The sequence below is a fragment of the Alligator sinensis genome, unplaced genomic scaffold (assembly GCF_000455745.1).
Source record: "Alligator sinensis unplaced genomic scaffold, ASM45574v1 scaffold499_1, whole genome shotgun sequence".
In the NCBI taxonomy this organism is placed as follows: domain Eukaryota; kingdom Metazoa; phylum Chordata; order Crocodylia; family Alligatoridae; genus Alligator; species Alligator sinensis.
The window spans coordinates 3460052-3463019 of NW_005841864.1; the positions used below are offsets into that span (position 1 = coordinate 3460052).

The window sequence follows — 2968 nt, forward strand, 5'->3', positions numbered from 1 at the left end:
CCCTATTCGACTACATGACTTCATAATTCATGTAATCTTATGTTCATTTTAATTTTTGTTTTGTTTTTAATTTAACAACAAAATGAACTTGAGTCTCTTTCTGTAATGGCTATCAAGCATGTTTCTCTTAAATTGTGTTACCTAAAAGGTAATAAAACACCTTTTACATCCTGTATCTCATGAGGTTGCTTTTTATTATTGAATAATCTAGAACATTTTTAGTTGCATCACCTATGCCAACTACTGTCACTTATTTTGATACATACTGAGTTAAGTTGTCTTCACTTTGATAATCTTTCTCTAACCTGTTACTCTCAGCATCCAGATCTTAAGAACTAGTATCTACTTTTGCAACCCTTGGCTTATGAAAGATCTGGCCAAGCTGTATAGAATTAATGGCAGAATTGCAACTGGAAATACAAATAATCTTTTAATTGGTGATTTAGTCTGGATAACTTGTAGAAGAAAAATGTTGACAAATGCATGCAGTCCCAGAATCGAAATGTTCATTCATCTTGGTTCTCTCTTCAAGCTCTCGGACCTCCTCTGCTGTTTTGGTGGTACCAGTCAACAGTATTAAGACTGGAATGGGAGGAGGAAACCTTGTTTATTCCTCTTGTTTATTTTTATACTACCTTCTATACATTGAATTCCATATCTTGGCTATGTTTTTAAGGCCCTCTTAATACCTCAAGCTAAGATCAGAATAGTGAAAACTAGAGGTCTAACAATACATTGGTCCCATATTGGATCAGCACTGTATTATTTATTTATTTATTTATTTTTTTTTTTTTATAAGGAAAATTGACAGTATTGGCAGTTGTTTTCTGGCTGATGTGTGGCTGATTTTTAAGTGCCCTGTGCTTTCATGTAGCTGCAGCACAGCATGCAGGTGGCCAGGAGCAGAGCCCAGCATGGAGAGTGGCGTTGGGCTAGTAAATAGGTTGTGGGGAGGCAGATTGAGGCCCTGGTGGTGAGGGAGGGAGTGGGGCTGGGGGAAGGGGCAGGCACTGCCTTGCCAGGCTGGGGCACAGGATGGAGCCGGGGCTGCACTGAGCTCATTTTGTCGTGGGGGGGGTCTAGGTTTCCTCTGGGCCAGGCTGTACTCTGAGCGGGTGGTAGCAGTCCTGGGAAGGGGGCTACTGGTTGCAACCCCCTCCTCCCCCGTAGTTCCCCTCCCACTGACTGTCCCACATCATGGCCTAGCTGGGCAGCCTCATTTCCCTACTCCCTCCGTCACCACCTGGGTCTCTAGCTGCCCTGCAGCCCTTCCCGCAAAACAGACTTACCAGACCACTGCTGCTCTCCAAGTTGTTGGGCTGTGTATTGGCAATCAGATCTGCACTGGCTGATACGGTTCACTTAAAAATTGGCCATCAGTATCGGCCAAAAAATCTATCGGGTCTCTAGTGAAAACCCTTTATCCCTACCAAAGTGGCCCTGCCAAAAGGCTTTTTACTTAGCAGTTTCTATCTAAAGCAGGAGCTGGTAACCTCTATCAGACATGAGCTGCATCTTGCCACCTACCTGGTGCCATAGGCCACCACTTCCCCTCTGGCTACTCCAGTGACAGAAAGCAGAGGCTTCAGGGGAGTGGAAGGAAGCCCTCCCTATTGAGGCTAGTCCGGCTGGAGGCAATCTGTGCATCACTAGCGAAGTGCTGACCAGATCAAATAGCTAGGAATCAGTGCACTTAATAAAATGTGACCTAGACCTAATCCCTTTGCAGGTTGGGTGTGGCCCGTGGGCCATGATGTGAATGAAGCATGTGTAGAAAGATGCTTATGGTCCCCTTCAGTATTTTTATCTTTCTATTTACATAATTCTCTTTGTAAAACATGAAAAACTTATTCTCTGAGTTTCATCTGTTATAACCCTTTCTTCTTGTTGCAGTCCTCTTCTTTTTTGGCTTTGTAGTTTGTAAGCCCTTTTAGGAAGGGTATCCTTGTGATACAGTATTTTAAAGAGGCCTGATCTCTGAATCCTGGGTATGTGACTGTAATGAAGAAGCAAGCACTTGCATGTTTCTTTAGAGGATTGTTTCTGGTGTAGCAGAACATAGTGGATGAAGATGTGGGAGGAGAAGGAAAGATTATCAGATTTAACTATTCAGTAAACCTTAGACAAATGGTATTTTGTTGCCAGATTACTTCTAAAAGTCTAGGCTCAGTGGTTCCCGTGATAACTGTTCTGCATAATTTCTTCCAAGTAATTTTTCCAGCCCATCATAAAGAAAGGGCAGCCTTAACCTTAGGTTGAGAGGTATGTTCGATCTGTTTTAGTGAAGTGAACTTAAATGCTCTTTAGAGTGTCACTGGGTTTAAGAATATCTTTCTCTATATATAAAAAAAAAAAAAAGAGAGAGAGAGAGAAACACAGCATCACTTAGAAGATTTTTCTGTTACACCATGGTGGTGGTATATTAAATGTATTGCCTACTTGATATAATAGCATTACCCAAAGATATGGATTTAGCATGTGTTGGATAAGTGGTGGTAGTTTAAAACTTTTATCCTAGCTTAATGCTTATATATTAATGTATTTAGAAGTTATAACTTTAGATTCTTAATTAATCAGACAGCAATCTTATCTTGCCAAGTAGTTAATTAAATGTATAACTTTACCAGCTTTGCCAAGCTTGACAACTTTTAACATCTAAGCTGATTTGTTTTTTTGTTTGTTTGTTTTGTTAATGAAATGTCTGGCTTCTGCATATTACATGCATCTGTGCAAGGATTCACAAGTAATGCTTTTTACAACTTGGCTTTAATCTTGAAACTTGCCTCTTCTTTTAGGCACCTCTTTTTAGGTGATGTTTAACTAGTGTAGTATCTGTTTGCAAAATGATTGACTGTTACTTTAAAACAAGGATGATAAACTGTGAAGATTTAACTGAATTTTACCTAGAGTTTCATAGATTCTAGGGTCTGAAGGGACCTCAGTAGGCCATCTAGTCCAACCCCCCCCC

General features: G+C 40.6%; 1 protein-coding gene across 1 annotated transcript in view; it reads left to right on the plus strand.

Annotated features, from left to right (window-relative positions):
• The window catches only part of LMBRD1 (LMBR1 domain containing 1), a 223701-nt gene that overhangs the window by 40068 nt on the left and 180665 nt on the right, over positions 1–2968 (plus strand). The window lies entirely within an intron of this gene.